At 49.2% G+C, this 19,688-nt stretch overlaps 1 protein-coding gene across 1 annotated transcript in view; it reads left to right on the forward strand.

Moving 5' to 3' along the window:
- The first annotated feature begins 12,159 nt into the window (after nucleotides 1-12,159).
- Nucleotides 12,160-19,688, forward strand: part of ZNF638 (zinc finger protein 638) — a 140,458-nt gene continuing 132,929 nt past the window's right edge. The window contains 1 exon segment of the mRNA XM_074285532.1: nucleotides 12,160-12,293. The gene's annotated coding sequence lies outside the window, so the exon portion shown is untranslated.

A 19,688-nucleotide genomic window follows, 5' to 3' on the forward strand; every position in this document is an offset into this window, starting at 1 on the left:
GGAGTAGATCGAGTACATACATACATCCATAACAGTATCCAAGACAAGGAAACAGACATCAACCAGTTGATGGACCCCGAAAGGAAACCCTGTGAAGGGGGTGGTATGGATATTCCTGGAATTGTGAAGATGAAATATCTGAAAATTAGCAGGGCAGGGGGTGATGATCCAAAGAAATGGCCAAATATCAAGATAAAACTTGGTGTCAGTGATGGATGAGGAAATGCCCTAGCTCTGATTTGATTGCAGAAGAAATAATTATAATGTCATAATTCAAACATGGCTGTTAAATATTCTGGTCAGGCAGGTTTACAGGGTTTCACTTCTTTTCTGGGAAACAATATTAGCTATGCAGTGTCAAAAAATATGCTAATGAATTTTATTTGAAGACAAATGATGGATGTTTTAATTTAAACTCCAAAAAAAGAAATGGATGGTAATGATCCTCTTACCAGAGTGTATCTGGATGAGGTGGAAATGAATTGTCCTCTTGGTAGCTCAGAATGGTAGAATTTGATAGAACTTCAAGTTCATACAACACATTTTTGGAGGAATTTTATTTTTCTAAATAATTGCAAAGATAGTTTTCAACATTCACCCTTGCAAAACCTTGTGTTCCAAATTTTTATCCCTCCCTTTTACCCTCTCTTCTCCCCTAGAGAGTAAGTAATCTTATATAGGTTAAACATATGCAGTTTTTCTAAACTTATTTCTGGGGGCAGCTAGATGGTACAACAAAGAACTAGTCCTGAAGTTAGGAGGACAGGAATTCAAATCTGATCTCAGGCACTTAACACTTAGCAGCCCTGTGACCCTGAGCAAATCACTTAACTCCAATAGCCTTGAAAAAGAAAACAAACAAACAAACAAACAAAAAACAAAATACAAAAAACCAAGGGAATGATATTTCCATATTTGTCATGCTATGCAATAAAAATCAGATCTGAAGGAAAAAATGAGAAAGAAAAAAAAAAGCAAACAACAAAAGGAGAAAATATTATGCTTTCATCCACATTGTCTCCATAGTGCTCTCTTTGGATGCAAATGGCTCCTTCCATCACAAGTCCATACGAATTGTCTTGGATCACTTCATCGTTGAAAACCACTCTATTGACTTGCATGAACTGATGCTGAGTGAAATGAGCAGAACCAGGAGATCACTGTACACTTCAACAACAACAATACTGTATGAGGATGTATTCTGATGGAAGTGGAAATCTTCAACATAAAGAAGATCCAACTCACTTCCAGCTGATCAATGATGGACAGAAACAACTACACCCAGAGAAGGAACACTGGGAAGTGAATGTAAATTGTTAGCATTACTGTCTATCTATCCAGGTTACTTATACCTTCGGAAGCTAATAATTAATGTGCAACAAGAAAGTGGTATTTACACACATATATTGTCTCTAGGTTATACTGTAACACAGGTAAAATGTATGAGATTGCCTGTCATCTAGGGGAGGGAGTAGAGGGAGGGCGGGGAAAATCTAGAAAAATGAATACAAGGGATAATGTTATAAAAAATTACTCATGTATATATACTGTCAAAAATGTATAATTATAAAATTAATAAAAAAATAATAAGAAGAAGAAAAAAAAAGAAAACCTTATAAGCAAGGTGATGTCAGAGAGGCCTGGAGAGACTGACAGGAACTGATGCTGAGTGAAGTGAGCCGAACCAGGAGATCGTTATACACAGCAAGGGCAAGATTGTACGATGGTCAGTTCTGATGGACGAGGCTCTTTCCAACAGTGAAATGATTCGGGCCAGTTCCAATGGTCTTGTGATGGAGAGAGCCATCGGCACCCAGAGAGGACTGTGGGAACTGAGGGTGGATCACAACAGAGCATTCTCACTTTTGTTGTTGTTTGCTTCATTTTGTTTTCTAATTTTTTCCTGTTTGCCCTGATTTTTCTTCTACAGCACGATAATCGTGGAAATCTGTATAGAAGAATCGCACATGTTTATCATATATTGGATTACTTGCCATCTAGGGGAAGGGGTAGGAGGAGAGGAGAAGAATTTGGAATACAGGTTTTCAAAAGGCTAATGTTGAAAACGATCTTTGCATGTATTTTGAAAATAAAAAGCTATTATTAAAAATAAATAAAAAATAGAGTGGGGCTAGCAGAGAATTCAGATCGACTTCCCTTGGTTGGGTATGATTTTCCTATTTCCTGTAACAAACTGACAGATCTTAAGGTGGAAGAAAATTCCTCTTTGCAAAGTCTTCTTTCCAAGGAGTTTTCTTAAACTTTCCGCTCTTCCCCTGTGCTCCAAGATGCAGTGATCCTGCTTCCTTCCTGTTCCTCAGGCCAGCCCTTCCACCCAGCAGTCCTAGGGGGCTGTTCCCTCAGGCCTCGGAGGTTTTCTCTCCTTATCTGGACCTCTCGGCTTCCTGGCCGAGCTCCAGCTGAAATCCTGCTCTGTACTGGAGGCTTATTCTGCCCCCCTGTGTCGGCTGGTGCCTCCCCTCTGACATTGTTCCCATTCATCCTGCAGGAAGATTATTTGTACCGCTGGTCTCTCAGAACAGTGTCTGGCACACAGTAGGTGCTTGATAAATGCTTCTTGACTCTTTTGTTTGTTTGTTTTGTTTTTTAACAAATCAGAATTTTCCCCTTATAAGTCTTAGAATCACAGCAGAGTCAGTTACTGATTAATTGCGGTCTGGCCTGGGAGGTGTCTGTGATCTTGCTGTAACTGAAGGAAATCAATTTGATGTGAACTTGATATGAAAATCCTGCTGTTGACACTTAGGGGCCGGTGGTGAACTTCCTGTTAACTAGCCAGTGCATGCGGCGGGTTAGAGTCAGACGGAGGGGCTCAGATCTTGCCTTGGATAACCACGAGCTGGGTGTTCTGGGCAGAATCTGGTAACCTCCGTGTGCCTTGATTTTCTCAACTGTAAAATGGGGATGAGGACAGCTCCCCCCAGCACTGGAGGTCTCAGATCTGGCCTCAGACGGTAGCCGGAGAAGTCACCCAACCTGTAAAGTGAGCCGGAGGAGGAAATGGCTCCGCGGCTGTGTGTGCCAGGGAAACCCGGATGGGGCCGTGAGGAGGAGCTGGAGACTGAGAGGTCATTGAACAAGTTAGGGCTTAGAGCCCCATTCCCAAGGCCTGGCTTGGACTGCGGCCGCCAGGGCCTCTGGGGGGAGGGGAGCAGTGGGGGGGAGGGGGGAGGCTCCCGACAAGGACGTGAAGTGTTTGCGTTAGTGGGGTCCTCAGAGAACTGGAGAATCTTCTCCAAAGGAGGGAAGCTCCAAGGGGGGAGGGGAGGGCCCCGACAGGCCGGTGGGGGCGCGTTTGGCCCCCAGGCAGCAGGCCCGGCCCTGGCAAAGCTCAGTCTGGGACTGAGCCTGGCTGGCTCCACGACCCCAGGGGGTTTCTGGGCGAGGACACGGGGCGGGGGGGGGGGGGGGGGGGGGAGGTGGCCAGCTGTTTCCTTCTCTGACTCGTTTGACAGATGGGGAAACTGAGGCAAGCAGCGTTAGGTGACTGGCCCACGATCACACAGCGAGGAAGGGGCCCAAGAGTCACGAGCGCAGGTCAGGGAGCTGCGCACTATGGCGCCACCTAGAGGTCCTTCCCAGCAACGATAGGTGCTTAACGGATTTGACTGACAAGGACGGGGAAGTCTTCTCTCCTTACCATTCTTGTTGGTCCTTTGTGTGGGGAAGGAGGAAAAGGGGGGGCCGGGGGCAGGCAACTGGGGATAAGCGACTTGTCCAGGGTCACACAGCTAGTAAGTGTTAAATGTCTGAGGCTGGATTTGAACTCAGACCCTCCTGATTCTGGGGCTGGGGCTCCCTCTGCTGCCCATCCTTACCCACCCTAAAGACCCCCTGGAACGCCCCCTCTTCCAGAAAGTTCTCCCCAAGCGCCCCTCCCTTCGGGACCTCCCCTCAAACTCCGCTTTGCCCTCCTCTGAAAGGCCTCGCTTCCGTTGCAGCAGGGCTGGCGCTCTCTCCCACTCTGGGAGGCAGTGGCGGTGAGTGCTCCCTCCCTGGCACAGAGCCCTTCCCTCTGAAAGGCTCCATACAGAGTTCCAGGGATGGGCCTCAACGACCCCCGAGTGCCAGCCCTTCATTTTACAGCTACAGGACTTGAGGCCTGGGGGATGGCGGTCACACAGGGTAGGTGACAGAGGGGGCACCGGAACCCAGGCCTGACGAAAGCCAGTGACTTTCCTTTGGACATCCCGAGTCCATCCTCCGAGACAGATGGCCCTTGGGAAGAAAAAGGAATCCATCTGCTTCTTAAGTAAAGGACTGAAAAACTCCTCACGTTCTCTGGCGATTACCGCCATTGTCCGTATCCTGAAAATGACAGAGGTTACGGTGGGACGACTCTCCGAGACGGGGAAGAAATGTCCAGGAGAGTTTTCGGTAGCTCTGCTGGCCTTCCGGGAAAGGGCCGAGGTTAGAGATTATTCCCAAACCAGCCCCAGACTCCTGAAGAGCACCTGTGCTTAGAACAGGCAGGGGCAAGGCTGGGCTCCCTTTGCACACAGGCCTTTGTTTTTCTGCTCTGGGCGCTGCAGAAGATACTCGCCTTCTGTCCTGGTTGCTAAAGCCCCCAGTCTTCTGTTTATCCCTGTGACCAAGGTGGCGAAGTGGAACCCCCTCAATGAACAGGGAGGGGAGGCTGCCCGCACAAGCCCAGCAGAGAAGTTTCTGTGATTTTCCATCTTAGAGCTGGGCAGAGACCATTTGCTCATTTTACCCATAGGCCATCGGAGAGGAGTTACCAGGAAAGGCCTGTATTGGGCCTAGAGACACACCCTGAAAGTTCCCTCATCCTTGGCTTGAGACGGCACAGTTTCTCCCAGCAAGAACTCAGGCCAGGAGCACCGCCCCACCCACTGCCCCCTCCCAGCAAACAGCCCCAGGGGTGGAGGGAGGCAGGATCAGGGGATGGGCAAAGCATCAGCTTTAGAGTGAGGGGCCTTGGCTTCAAGTCCCAGCTCTGTTGCTCACTCCCTAGGAATCCTGGGTGCTCCCATATGAGGATGGCCCAGAAACTCCTTGGCTTGATCCAGGAATGGCCTGCAGGGAAGGCTTGAAGGAAGCACTTCTGTCTCTGGTTCTCTGCTGCCTTACGTGGAAAAGTATGCAGCTCAGGTAGGGCTTGCCCCACTTATTAGCCCACAGGACACTCTGGGACTGAAAATACTAACGTTACCAATCATACGATGCATTATGATTTACAGATAGAACACCCTGGGAAGTAGAAAAAGAAATTATTATCCCATTTCACAGATGAAAAACTAAAGTGATGGAGAGATTTTGGATGCTCAGGTCCCTTCAGCCAGCCCAAATCCAGGGCTCTGTGCCCCAAATGACAACTCTGTCACCCATTGTGAACCCACACAAGGAGCTTGTGCAACAGAGATGATGGTGAGAGCAACATGCATGATTCACAGAGAATCTCACCTGTGCTGAACACATCTGTAGCACTGAGTTTCATGGGGGAAGCAGGCCAGGCTGGAAGCCTCAAAGTCAAGTCAAGAAGCATTTATTTTATTTTATTTATTTTGCTGAGGCTGAGGTTAAGTGACTTGCCTAAGGTCATATAGCCAGGAAAGTGTTGTGTCTGAGACCAGATTTGAACTCAGGTCCTCCTGACTTCAGGGCTGGGGCTCTATCCACTGTACCCCCCAGCATTTATTAAGGGCGGCTAAAGCACTGGCTCTGGAGTCAGGAGGACCTGAGTTCAAATTCAGCTGCAGACACTTACTAGCTGTGTGTAAAAAGTAATTGATCAGCTTCTTCCCTTAAGTGAAGGATTGAAAAAATCCTCAAGTTCTCTGAAGATTTCTCCCCTTGTCTGTATCCTGAAGGTGATGACAGAGATAAGGTGGGACAACCTCTCTGAAATAGGATGATTGCCTCCAAGAGAAACATTTATTTAGTGCCTGCTGTATGCCAAGTACCGCACTAAGTGAGCACCAGACAAAAACATAGTTCCTGCTCTCAAGGAGCTCACAACATGACTGCTAAGCCCCAATTTCAAGTGATATTTCTGACCCCCCGGGTAGGAGGCTTTATATAATGCTACAGAGAAAGCACTGACTTAAACCTGTAAAGGGACATTTCTTTTACCAGATTATGTCAATGAAATCACTGATCCAGTTCTAGCTTGTGCTCTCTTATTTAATATTTTAAAGGAAAGACCACTGGTAACATTCAAATCTCCTCACAGAACTCCGGTTCATAGGATGCTGAACCAGGCTCCCTTAGAACAGAATCTTCAGCAGAACCCTGGACTTGGTGTTAAGGAGACCCGGATTCAAGTCACGTTACTTCTCTCTCAGAGCCTCAGTTTCCCCATATGTTAATTACTAGATTATACTTATGTCCCCACCTTGTGTTCTTATATTCCTGAATGATCATTGTCCTCTGGGTCCAAGGAAAAGAGAATGAAAAAGCAGTTTCTGATGCCCCTGACATGAGATGGGGCAGATTTCCTCTCCTTGCCCAGCAATCTTGGAGACCAGACATTATAGCTCCTAGGAACATTATCCAATAACATTTTATTTTTATTTTTCACTGCTTTGGTTAGGAAAAAAATTCTTTTTAACAAATCTTCCAAATGCATGCAAAGATAGTTTTCGACATTCACCTTTGCAAAACTGTGTGTCCAAAATTTTCTCCCTCCCCTCTCCCCTCAGCACATACAATTCCTCTAAGCGCATTTCCATATTTGTCTGCTGCACACAAAAAATCAGATCAGAAGGGAAAAGGAAACACAAGAGACACTCCTGCCTGAGCTCAAGGAGCTTACATTCTAGCAGCTGACAGCGGAGACAGCTTGTTCATGGGTATATGTGACAAACATGTCTGAGGTCATTTGGCAAGGTACAAGCAGCTAGGACTGAGGAGCAGGGAAGGGCACAGGAGGAAGGAAAACAGCCCTTGCAAGAGGCTAAATAAACTGGTTTCCCTTTTCCACTGGCCTGGAGCCTCTGCTTCCGGGGAGGGAGAGGGGCAGAGAGCTGACCTCGGAGCCCTTCCTGCCCCCAGCCTCTGCCCTGTCTGGGCATTCTGTTCGGGCCACGAGCTTTCCAGGTCTCTGCCAGCAGCACATGTTACCCTACAGCCCCATGGGCAGGCAGCAGTACGGACAGTTCTGGTCTCAGCTTACCTCCTGACCTGCTCTGTGACATTGAGAAAATATCCCCCATCCTGCTGGCCACAGACCAGGCTATCCCGGCCCATACTCAGGCTGAGAGGGGAGAGTTGGAAAGCTGAGGACCAAAAATGGTCAATAAAGGCGATCCTTGGAGAGCAACGGGACTAGATATTCTGATTTCCCCCCTTCCCTCTCCTAGAGCAGCTTCCAGGATCCAGGAGCCCCTAACCATCTTCCAGGCTGCTGATCCCTCCCTGGGCTATCCGCCTTTCAGAATTCTGCCCGCCCTGGAACATAGAAATGGAGCATGTCAGCCTTTCCGCTGACCTCCTTTTCTCTGGGAGTGGAGTCATGGAAAGAGCAGGAGGTTTTGGCCCCTTGCTAGCTGAGTAAATCTCGGGCTTCTCCTGGGCCTTGGTTTGTTTGTCAAGTGAGCAGGGGTGGATCAGGGACCTTTAAGGCCCTTATGGGCCAAAGGCCCTGTGTTCTGTGTCCTGGATGGGGCAATACTGCCCCTGGACCCCAGTAGGAGCCACCAAGATGGGGAGGGCCGGTTGCGAAGGGCAGCCCCCTGCACACGGCCAGCACTAAATAAATACTTGATTGTTGGAGGAGAAGGCAGTGCTCTCCACTGTGCATCTATTCCCGGGAGGTCCGTAATTCTCGTCCAAGATCATCACAGGAGAAAGGGCAGGAGGAAGAAAGGAAAAACGGCAGGAAGGAGAGGACCAGCTTCATTTATAAATCAGTCTGGAGCCGGCCCTCATCATGGGGAGGCAGAGAAGGGAACCAACTACAGCAAAGCAAAAACCCCATGCCAGCTCATGCTCTGGCCCGGGTCTTTGGGAAGTGTACCCAGCAAGGCTGGCAGAAGGGAATTAGGGCTTGAGGCCTTCAATCAGAAGCATATAGGTTCAAAAGGGGCTGGTACCCCTTCTGGCTGTCTGCTTGGGGCAGATCTGGGGTCTCCATTGCCCTAGCTGGCTGGCTGCTTAGGACAGATCTGGGGTCTTCCATACCTTGGTTAACTGGCTACTTGGGGCAGATATGGGGTCTTCCATATCCCAACTGTCTGGCTGCTTGGGGCAGATCTGGAGTCTCCTGTACCTCAGTTTCCCCATTTGCACAATAGAATTATAATATTCCCTCCTACCTTCTACTTAGGGTTAGAGTCTATTTTTTAAGGATAGTTTTTAATCCAAAGGTAACATATGGATATGAATTCTTATTAATGTTCTGTGACACTTTTCCCCTCATAACACTGAAACACATTCCAAAGAGCAGATAAATTGATAAAGAATAGAATTCTCTCCACTAGTACACCTTGCCATTAGCCCCAGCTGGCAGCTGCACCCCTCCCCTCTTACCTGGGGTCATCCCTCCACCCAGAACCCAGAATTCAGAGAGGAATTAATTCATCTAATCCATCAGTTCAGGCCTCTAAGACCCCAAGTCTGAGCACTGACAGATAGGGAGAAGTCACCTCACTCTCTGTACCCAGCCTCCCCACTCTTACCGATACCCCCCACTCCCCACCCCCACTCTTACCCTGGGAAACATAAGCAAAGCAGCATCACCTCCTCCAGAAGGGCTGACCCTGACTACTCTTCCCTAAGGTGCCATACCATCCCTGGGCCCGCCTCCCCTCTCTGGCCACCACTTCCTTATGGAGCTTAGATTCCCATTAAGTTCTTGAGGGTGGAGACGGTCTCACTTTTGTGTTTGCAGCGCTTGGCATACAGTAGGAGCTTAATACATGCATTTTGTAATCATTCTTTCCATTCTAAAGCTACATAATTCATTGCTCCTGTCCAAGCCAAAATTTGGGAAAGCCTCCCTACCACTCACATTCTGCCCTTTCCATCTCTTCTCCAGTGTAGGCTAATTTCCCTTAAATTGTGCAATTTAATCTAGGCCTGAGAAGGAACCAAATGGCTAATGATTTATGGATAAGAAAGCTTGAATTACCCCGTTACTTATGAGTTTCTTGTTCTCAATGATCTCTACGCAAAACAGGTTTATAGAACAATATACATCATAGAAAGCTGCAGAGAAAAGGGACGTTTAAAAGCTTTCTAGTCTCCAGGGATCCCGTTTGGCCAGGCAGAGTGCATTTATTAACACCTACTGCATTCAAAGCACAGGGATACAAGGACAAAAATGCAATTGTCCCTGCACTCAGGGAGCTTATATTCTATTGGGACATGACCTATGCACATGGAGGCATATATAAAATAAAATTTGGGGAGGGATGTACACAGCTAGGAAGATCAGGAAAAAATCTCATATAAGGTACGGAATTGTAGCTACATGAGTAGAGAGAAGGGGATGGCTGTGAGATGCTGTGGAGGTTAAAAAAAATTGGTCAACTTCAGAATAATGTGATATTTATATAGCACTTAGGTGAGCACTTTGCATAAACTTCACCATGATTGTATCATTTGTTCCTCACCACAATCCTGGGAGGCATTACAGCTGGGGAAACTGAGGCAGAAGCTATTTGGCTTTCCTAGAATCACACGGTTTGTAAATGTCCAAGGACAGATTTGAACTCGGGCCCTCTTGCCTCCAAACCTGGTACTTTATCCACTGTACCACTTCCTGGAATAAAGTTTAAATCTAGCCCTGGACACTTGCTATGTGACTCTGGGCCAATCAAGTCATTTTACTTCTGTCTGCCTCAGTTTTTTCATCTATAAAACGGGGACAATAATGATTCCTATCTCCCAGGGTGGTTGTGAAACTATTTGTCAAAAGTGCGCAGTCCATAGAGCAGGCCATAAATGTTAGCTCTCATTCTTGTGATGATTGCTATTGCTCATGAGAGAAATAGGGAAGTTTGCAGCAGGGGCCTCTTGACGAAAGATAATGAGTTTTGTTTTGGACGTGGGTTTTAGATGTCCACTTGGTGATGCAAGTCCAGAGCCCAGAAGGGGCAGCCAGAGTAAGGAGACAGGGAGACACTAGTGGGAGAGGGGATGATAGAGGGGGCAACCTGCTGGAGAAGATCGGCCGGAAGGGGATTGGGGCAGCAAGGAGAAGGGGGTTGTGGGAGTGTGGTGGTGAAGGGGAGAGGACACAGATCCTGGGGGATGCTCCCAATTTTCTCAGTGTGATAGGGGAGGCAAGCTTCTCAGCTGGTGGCCTGGGAGAAGGTAAATTAATTAGGGAGGTGTAAAGGAATTACCATGCAGGAAAAAGGACCCAATTGGGATCATATAACATAATAATAGGCCCCCCCCAAAGGGCTGTGGTGAGCATCCAGCAGAAGAATAGATGTAAACGGCTAAATACACTCTAGTCATCATCATCATCATCATCATGACTCCGGACAGCTCTATTTCTTCTTGACACCAATCATTGTTTTGGAGGGCTCTTTATGTTGAAGCATTCGGAAGCCTTTTTTCCCCTAATGAAGCATATTAGGGAATAATATTCTCCAGTCTAAAGTCTTTTCCAGATTCACCTGAATCCAGTGATAATAAATCTTATCCATTTTCAATCATTTTCTAGAAAACAATTTTCATTATAAAAACTTCTCTCCTCCTCTTTCAGTGAATAGCAGTCAGGAGGACTCATCCTGGATTTAAATCTAGTGTCAGACGCTTTCTGGGCCACCCTTCATCCTGTGTGCCTCAGTGTCTTCATCTGTCAAACTGGAGAAAGAACGGCAAACCTCTGCCAAGAAAACCTCCAAGGGGGTCACCAACCATCACTTTTCCATCAGGAAAGCCTGTCTTAGATGGGGATGTCTTAATCTAGTCAAGTCCCCGCCGGCTACGTGTGCAAAGGTCGGGAGGGCGCTGGATCTGCAACAGAACTTCATGAATGGGATCCTGCTTCAGGAGCCCCTCGGCCCGTGCCCCTTTTCCCAGCCCTTTCCTCATCTGTAGAACGGTGACGATGTAACAAGAGCCCCTCCCTCACAGGGTCTTAGTCTATGTGCAGATGCCAGCCACAGCATTAATTACATAGAACAGGAAATTATTTCTTAGGCTCTGCTGACAGTTTTGCCTTGTTCTGTCTGATGAAAGCAAAGTCAAATAAAATCCTGACTGTGAAGTTTTCTACAGATTATCCCTCTGAAATGGCGCCCATCAGGGATGTTTCTAAAGCATGAGGGGATCCTGCGGTGGGGGTTTTAAGCAAAAAGAGGGGGGGAGGGGAGGTTGGTTAGAATGGTGATAACGAATCAGTTTGTTCCCGGAGGTCTGTCTGAGCGCAGTTTCCTCCCACAAGGGTAAAGGCCCTTCGCTCGCGCCCCTGCCTTCTTCCCCGCTACTCTTCTCCGCTTCTGCCTAATTGGGGAAAGAGCGTTTCAACCCTAGAACTAGCCAAGAGCGCCCCTTAACACAATTCACCGATAGGCGCCTGTATGGGCAGCGGGCGTTCAGACGCTGCTTCTGCGGGCAGAGCAAGGACTCGACCTCCTGCCACAGACACTTCCCAGCTGGGGGACCCTGGGCACGTTTGCCTCAGTTTCCTGCGCTGTGGAATGGGCTAGCAAGGCCCCCGCTTCCCAGGGAGGATCAGATGAGGTCACTTTGTTCAAAAGCGGGCTATTACGTAAAGGCTTCGTTACGGGCCCTAAGGATTTCCGGCAGAAAAGGAGAATGGCACAGAAAGGCCCCGAGAGGCCGCCCGGCGAGGAGCCCGGCCTCGGACGTGGCAGGCGGGCTGCAGGGGCGGGGCCGTGCCAGTTACCAGGGCCACGCGCCCGCCCGGCTCCCGGGCTCCGCAGCGCGATCTGCCCCCCCTCTTCTCCCCGGGACTCGAGCATCTATCCCCGCCTTCTTCTCCCACCTATCAGGCTTCCCGCGCTCGGCCCGTCCCCGCTTCCGATTGGCCGGCAGGCGCGAGAGGGCGGGCCCCCGACGCGGCTCGCGGAGTCGGCGGCGTCGCTAGCTCAGTCTCTCCGGGTCTCCGCCTGGGGTGGGTGGAAGGGTGCGAAGGGCCAGGCGGGGGGCGCGAAGATGCCCCAGGACGGCGTCGCCGGCGGCGCGCCCGGGCACGGGAAGGGAGCCCTGGCTGCCGCCGCCGCCGCTGCCGCCTCTGCCGCCGGAGTGGTCGGGCTCGGTGGCGGGGCGCTCCTGCCGAGCCCCGCGCTGGTGGCCTCCGTAGCTGCGCCCGTCCCGGACCCGCTGAGGCGGTGAGCCTGTCCTCTGGGGAATCCGCGGCCCGGCCGCTTGTGCGCATGCTCCCTGGGGGTGTGTGGCCCCGGAGGGAGGAAGGGAGGGGGCCCGGCGCGGGCGGGGGCGGGCGCAGGGGCGGGGCGGGCTCTGTGATTGGCCTGGAGAAGGCAATAACACTGACAGCTGCTTTTTCACCTGTGTAGCGCTTTCCCCACCGCCTCTCCCTGCTCTGACCGCCCCCCCTGCTGGGAGCGCGCAGCTCGCCGGGGCCGCCCGGGCCGCGGCGCCGCCTGCAGACCCCCTGGGCCGCCTCCGGGGCTCGGCTCCGGCCGCCCCTTCCTCGGGGTGACCTTGGGCAGGTCCTCTAGCGGGGCGCGCAGGACCCGGAGCCTAGTTCAAATCCAGCTTCAGGACTGACTGCTGTCACTGGCAGTGCGACTCTGGGCCCTCAGCCCCGGCTGCCTCAGGGTCCCCAGCTGTAAACGGTTCTCCCTGGGCCCAGGGAGGCTAACATGAACTCTGCAAAAGCTTTGTCCCCTTCAGCCTCAATGTCGGTTATTGTCAGGCTTCACTTCCCTTTCTGGGTCTAAAACCCAACGAGCTGGGCGGCTCCCAGGTCCCCACGTGGGATCCTCCGAGGGGCGGGAAGCGGGCAGAGCTGGCCCGAGGTGGGCCTGGATTTCGGGGCCTGGGCCCCCCATCCCCTCTGGGCCCAGGACCACCGGAGCCTCCCCAGCCCAGAGCGACGTCCAGCTCTGGGATCGTTAACAATGTTTCTCCCTCAGCCTGTCTTGGGAACTAAGGGCTCCTGCCAAGTTTTTAAATCACTGTGGATTTTTAACAGTTTATAGTGCCGCTTTTAAGTTTCAGTCAGGGGGTAATAAAAATGAAAGTGCGCCCGTGATCACGGACCCTTCGAAACCCACCCCCAGGTGGTGGCCCCAGTTTCGGGGCCTCGTGGGTAGCTGGCAACACAGACCTGTCCAAAGGCTCAGAGGAAGTGAAGATGGTTTTTGTGGGAAATCCCTCCAACCACGAATGAGGAAAGAGCCGGACAGAGGAGAGTTGTGTAGCTCCTAAGAAGAATTAAGAGTGCAATGACGGCTTCCTTGTGGACATATGGGCTGGGATAAGGGGCTTTAAGAACAGAAAAACTGAATCCGGTGTCTGGAGGGCCTGGAACGTGCGCCCCTAGTGCGGAGATAGGATAGAATTCATACCTGGAAGGAAGCTCCGGAGTGGGCCAGGCCAATGATCTCATTTTGCAGATGAGAGAATGGGGGGGGCGGGGAAAGAGCTGAATTCCAGGTCGGACAGGTGGTGAGTTGGAGTCAAACTTGGGTTCCTTGGCTGCATGCTCAGACCGCGTCCCCCACACCAGAAAGATGTATCCTCCTTGGGCACTAGGCGCCCAGTTCGTTTTCCAATAATCACTCTCCAGCTGTCCTTCTTGTAAATCAGATATCCATCGGTTAAGGACTATTCCCTGGGAGCTGCCTTGGGGCCCCCTTCTGTCTGCTGGAATCCTCACCCACCAATTTAGCTTAGAGCAGTCTCCTTTTCCTGCTCTTTGGAGTCATTAGGAATTAGCTTAAAGCATTTTAAGGCTACATTTGTGGCTTAAGGGAGGTCTAGGAATTCCTTGGGTGCTATCTTCCCATTTTAGAAAAAGATAATAATTTTCTATTATTTAGAAAAGAATAATTTTCTTTCTGTTGGGTTTTTCTGTAGATTTCCCAGATAAGTTCCGCAAGGGGAAAACTAAGTGAGGGGAGCAAACTAGCCAATAGCCTCAGTGCTGAAACTCCAGGCTTCTCCTGGTGCCAAGGGCTGGGGTTGAAGGCGAGCTGCCAACGGCAGTGACGTCTGTGCCCGCCCAGTAGGGCTGAGGGATTGATTTTCCAGGCTTGGATATACCATGAGGAACGCAGAAACCCAACTACCTGGATTCCCATCACCTAGAATAGCCACAAAAGAGCATCCATATGTCCTCCCCTCACAACCTTCGCTTTTTCTCGCTTTTTTGTACTCTTGTTGTCTAATCCTAACAGAGTTTTACTGGGTGGAAATATAGATCATAAAACATAAAATAGGATTCTTTATGGGCCAACGAACATAGAACGTTCCCAACTTTGAAGAAGTTTGGGGCAGTAGGATGGAGTATGTGTTGTGTTATCTCAATATATTTTTTTGCTGAAATGGTCTGGTTTTTAAATCTTCACCCTAGAAACATGATTTGGTTTGCTCTTAAACCGATGCCGTTGGATTTGTTTTGCTTTCTTATCCCATAAAATGGGAGATGAGGAAAAATCGGTTTGTCCCTTGGATACATTTTTGGCTAAGTATGGTATTGCCAGGGTGGTTTATTTCTTTTAGATTGACTCATTCTAGGCTACTTTACTGTTTGTACTGGTTGGTTTAATGGAGGCAACATAGCATTAGGAGGCTGAGATAAGGCCAGATAAGTTCAGTTGTATTTTTTTTTATTAAAGCTTTTTATTTTTCAAAATATATGCACAGATAACTCTGCAGCATTAGCCCTCGCAAAACTTTATGTTCCAGTTTCACTCCCCTTCTCCCACTCCTCTCCCCTGTATGGCAAGTAGTCCACTGTATGTTAAACATGATAGAAATATATGTTAAATCGAATATATGCATACATATTTATACAATTATCTTATATGTAGTTGTATCTTATTTTACACAATAGATATGCTTATGAAAAAGGTGTCATGTAATTGGTTATAGTTTAAAACATCAGTGGAATTTCTCCTTAAAGGAAGTCTATTTGGAACACTTTCCTTAACCAGTGCCACTTCTTAATTCATCCTTTGTGTAATGGGAGAGAGTAATTGCTGGCTTGGCAGCTGGTTTGGGGCCCCAGCAGTTCTCAAGTGTCCTGAGTTCTAGGAAGGCTGAAGTTTGCCTTTGTGATTGCAGCACCAGCCTGAAACGGGGAGTCCTGTGGGAAGTGTTGAAAGCGTCCGATCCTCGCACTTGTCACGCCCCCGAAGCTCACCTTGTATCCCCGTAGTGAGCAGCCCTACTGTGTGTGGAAGGAGTAGAATTGGAGTAGAACAGTAGAAGTTTGCCTGGCCCGTGTCACCTTGTCCTAACGATGGTTTAAGTGGCTCGTCCAGGCCTCGTGGGTAGTTCTGTTTGTGACTCAGTCAGCCCGTGAGCACTTGTGAAGGGTCAGAAGCGTCCGTGACTGGCCACGTTCAGGTCCTGAGACAGTGTCCGCTCCCCAGGAGCTCACAGACCGCAGGGCGGCCCAGGGGAGGGAGCTCAGTACCTGCTCTCTGGGGAGCCAGGGGCGCAGCCACAAAAAGTGACCTTTTCTTTCTGTTAATAATGGACATACATATGGCATGTTTAGGACAGCTAGGGGGCGCCAGAGCACTAGGCCCAGCCTCTGCCTTAGTTTCCTCATCTGTCAGATGAGGGGCAGAAGGAAGCGTCGAAGCCCTGCAGCATCTCTGCAGAGAAAACCCCCACAGAGGGACAGTTAACGTGCTGCATGGCTTCTGCAGCCATTTTAATCGCACAACTCTAGGCATTTATGAAACGAGGAAACGGGCTCTAAGAGGCGAAGCAGGAGGAAGTGAGGGGGAGGGGAGGGCTTGTGGGGGGGGGATCCCAGACTTTTCTAAGGAGCTGCCTTAGCTTCCTTCCCTGAGTGACCCCTTGGGGCCCTGATGGCTCTAGATTTAGTAAATGTCAGGGGCAGGATTCAAGCCAGTCACCTCCGCCCTCCGCCCTCTGCCCTCTGCCCTCTGCCCTCCACTGTTTTTGTAGAGTAAAGGAAATTCATGGGGTCAGGTCCTCAGTTTGTGTGAACATGCTGGCGAGGGAAGAGGCCACTGCTTTCTTCCCCCTGTAATATGATGAATGGAATAGAATGGTGTTCTGCTGGCTTAAGTAGCTTTCTGTTATTTGAATGTGGCACATCATCCTTATGCCTCATGGGATTCTTTGTCTGCTTATTGAAGTGGTTTGTACTGTAGTGTGGAAAAATGGGAGGCAGCAACATTTTCCTCCTTTATTTTAGCAGCATCGTGGGCCTGGGGGACCCTTCTCCAGCGAGTTGCTGGCTGCTGGAATGGGGGTGATCTGGCGTTATCCAGGCTTTGCCCATTCCTGGTGAACCTTGTTTTTGTGGAGATGTTTGTTTGTCTGAAGTGAAAATCTGACTCGCCATGAGTGAAAACTGCCAAGGAACGGGCAAGGTTTGGGGTCCCTCCAAGGAGAGGGGTCCCAAAAGGCCCTGAGCCTCTAGGAGAGCGGGGCTTCTCTCTCACTGCCCCCTACGATGCCCGAGCCTTGCCCAGTCCAGCCTGCAGTAGGGCAGCAAGGCCTTGTTTCAGGCCTGAGGGAGGGTTTTCAGGCTGTGGAGGTTTCTTTCTGTCTAAGCAGTTGATTGTCAAAGAGCAGATCCAGGAGAGCCCCTGTCTCAAGTACCTTCCACAGACACTTTACATTTCGATAGCTTAATTAACTTTGCCTCTAAGAGCTAAGGGAGAAGGAGCAGATGTCGCTGAACTAGAGGTGAGGATGATAGGATTGGAGCTGATGTTTGAAGAGGAAAAAAAATCAAAGGAAGAATCTGTTCTTGATAGATTAGTCAGCTCTCTTCACCAGCCGATGCCTAATTGTATATGAATGAAAAGGCAAAAGAAGAAGCCACTTTAAAAGGAGAAAAGAGAAAAGACATGGAAATATTTCTAGATTTTTTTTTTAAATCAGTCCTTAAAAAATTACTTTTTTTCATTTTTGTCAAACTTATTTTTAAAATCCGTACAATCAGTATGTGTAGCGAGACGGACGGTGGAGCGGCTCTGTGAGTCACAATGAAATATGGTAGCCGTCAGTGTTCTGTTACGGATGTTAGCGGTCATGTAGTTGTCAGCAACCGGATCATAAAGCAAAAAGAGAAATACGGAGGAAACTATTCTGTTGATAGAGGCAGTGTTTGGGTACAGATGTTAGTGTTCATATAGTTGTCAACACCAGTAATCATAAAGTAGAAGATAGAAATACAGAGGAAAATATTTCTATCTGTTGGGAAGCCGATGGCGTGTGATTAGGAGGAGAGAAATGCCCACGATGAGCTAGGCCCAAAGGAAGGGAAGGCCTTGATTAATGCAGAGCAAGAAATCGGGAGGCTCGAAGAGCTGGCGCTTCTCAAGCAAACCCCAAGCTTGTTTTAGCCATGATATTGTTTCTCCCTGGGAGTCTCTGGTTGGGGAGGGGAGAGAGTAGAGACTGCCTTTGCTTATCATTCCAGAGAGAATAGCTTCTGCAGCTCGGTCACATCGGACGGGCTGTGACTTCGAAGGCGCCAGAGGACCGTATATTTAGAGCTAAGGGTCCCCGTAGGTTGCCAACAACCTACACAGAGAAGAGAAGCTGCCAGCTGAGAGCCGGCCCCTTCTCTCCAAATGCTCCGTCGTTTCCCTACTGCACCCCATGGCGGCCAGTACTTTCTTGTATGGAGTGGTCGGTGCAGGGAATAAAGGAATGAAACTGAGGCCTCCTTCTTAGTGTATTCAGGTAGCAAGACTGAAGGATCAGTAAAATAACAGCTAATTCAGAAAACTGGGGACCTCAGGCTCATATTTATTTGTTTTTGTTGGGGCAAAAGTGACAGGAAACATTTTAAAGAAGCTCAAAGCAGGTTTGTTAGAGCTCAAAGAAGGTGGATCCTGGAGGGAAATAAGGACCAGAATAAAATCAAACAAGTGGGTTGTTGAAGCCCTCCAGGGAGGAAAAACCCCTCCTTCCTCCTCCCAGGAGAAATGTCCTCATAGTGCCTGCTGTCCCACCTTGGGGAAAATGGAATCCTGGTTAAAATGAGCTGGGAGAGGGAACCCATCCCCTCCCCTCCCTGGAGCTCCCCAAGCAGAGGCTGGGCCGCTCCTTGTCAGCTTTCTCTTCACAGCTCCCTCGGAGTATCGTTAGCCTTTCCAAAGCTCCATTTCCCCCATCTTGGTCTGATAGATTGTGGGTGGGCATTAGAAGTGGGGATTTTTTTGGAAGTTTTACAGAAGGCACAGATGACACAGAAAAAGTATAGACACTTAGAAGTGCCTAAAATGTATATATAATTTTATACAATATTTTCTCTTTCAGTACTATAATAATTCAGACCTTGAGGGCCAAAATCTTTTCCTGATCTCAGGGCGAGGGTGCTCCTCACTCCTGGGATGTGGCAGGGATAACTGTCCCTGGTCACAAAGATCTCTTCCAATTAAAAAATGTGGCGAATCTGTGCCTGGGGCAGTGGTGCAGAAAGTCGCCCTTGTCCAGCTGTGAGTTAGGGCCTCCCCAGAAGGGCCAGCTTGGCTCAGGCCTCCATGCTTGTGGCTGAGGGGCCTTACCTCGAGGGGGATCAGAGGACTTCCCACCCAAAGCTGACCTTTCCACAGCTCACATGGGGATGAACTGCTTTTCAGCTAGGAGTGGCAATCTGCTCCAGTGATTCCCAGTTTGCGGTGATTTCTCTCCACAGAGAGGTCTTAGCTCTTTGTCTCCTGAGCGTTAGGGAGTTGTCCTTGGCTTTGCCCGTCTGCTGTGCCCACCAAGAGGAGGGTAGTAGCAGGGAAGCCCAAATAACTGCCATGTGAGATGAGCTCCGTGAGTGTTTCCTTCCCCCAGGGAGTGTTTTCTGAGTAAAAAATAATACAATAATAAAACATCTCATATTTATGTAGAATTTTTTTTTCTCAATAACCCTTTAAGGAAGGGAATTCAGGAATTTTATATCATTTTAAGAATGAGGAAACTGAAGCTCTAGGCAAACCTACAAAGTATGAAATCCCGAGTCTCCTAATCTTATGTTAGCAACTGGTAGGAATTCCCCCCAAAATGGTCTTGATCAGGTCGTTTTGGTTAGAGAAGGCCTGATGATACACAGGTGACCATCAAGGATGAAAATGAAGTATGAACTTTGTTAACTAATCTCTCATCCCAAGATCTGTTTTTTGAGGAACCTTTTCATCTTCAAAAGAGAGACTATCTTGTCTCTGCAACTGCTTCATTTAAATGAAGGTAGCTGAATGGGGGGGGGCTAGGAGCAGGGGTCCCCAACACTCGTGCTGGGTCTTAGTAACAGGAGGGCGACAGAACTGGCAGTTAGAATGGGGGCAGGAGAAAAACAGGCTCTTTGTTGACTGGGTGGGCTTTTCCATTAGCCAGTTGTACTGAAAGACTATAGAGAAGCAGCTCAAAGGGCGATGTGTGAAGGGAAAGGCGAAATGTTGTCTTCCCCGGGGCTCCAGGTCAACCTGTACAACCTTGGGTGGTGGTCACGATAAGCTTGTGTGGGTCCTTCTCTCTAGCTCTCTTCCTAGTTTCAAAATGACTCCTCTGGGCAGTGAAATGAAAGCCCCTGATTGTTCATCTGAAGACCT

The sequence above is a fragment of the Sminthopsis crassicaudata genome, chromosome 2, assembly GCF_048593235.1.
Source record: "Sminthopsis crassicaudata isolate SCR6 chromosome 2, ASM4859323v1, whole genome shotgun sequence".
Classification (NCBI taxonomy): Eukaryota; Metazoa; Chordata; class Mammalia; order Dasyuromorphia; family Dasyuridae; genus Sminthopsis; species Sminthopsis crassicaudata.